The sequence below is a fragment of the Zingiber officinale genome, chromosome 2B, assembly GCF_018446385.1.
Source record: "Zingiber officinale cultivar Zhangliang chromosome 2B, Zo_v1.1, whole genome shotgun sequence".
Lineage (NCBI taxonomy): Eukaryota > Viridiplantae > Streptophyta > Magnoliopsida > Zingiberales > Zingiberaceae > Zingiber > Zingiber officinale.
Genome location: NC_055989.1, coordinates 29,113,402 through 29,113,728, shown reverse-complemented (window position 1 = coordinate 29,113,728; position 327 = coordinate 29,113,402).

Genomic DNA, 327 nt, shown 5'->3' with positions numbered 1-327 from the left:
ATCAGTGTACTTCGTTCAGTTACGTATTGCTGCTAGAAATGAAAACTATCTAGATTGGCCATAAACTTTACATGTTTCTTTTATGCTCACATCCTTCACGACAGGTAACTGTCAGTGGAAGGAGCACAGGAGGTTGTCACAACCACCAATGACGATCAACCGGTTAAGGCGTGACATCCTTTCACAATGAGTTGTAGGGTCGAAGGTCCACGGACGCGCACTGGATGAATAATCCGCCGAATCGTGTTAAATTCCTGAGACATATTACCCGGCCAAGATTACCTCCTCCTAGGATTCCTGTGGGAGGGAGCTAGGGGGCATTTGGGC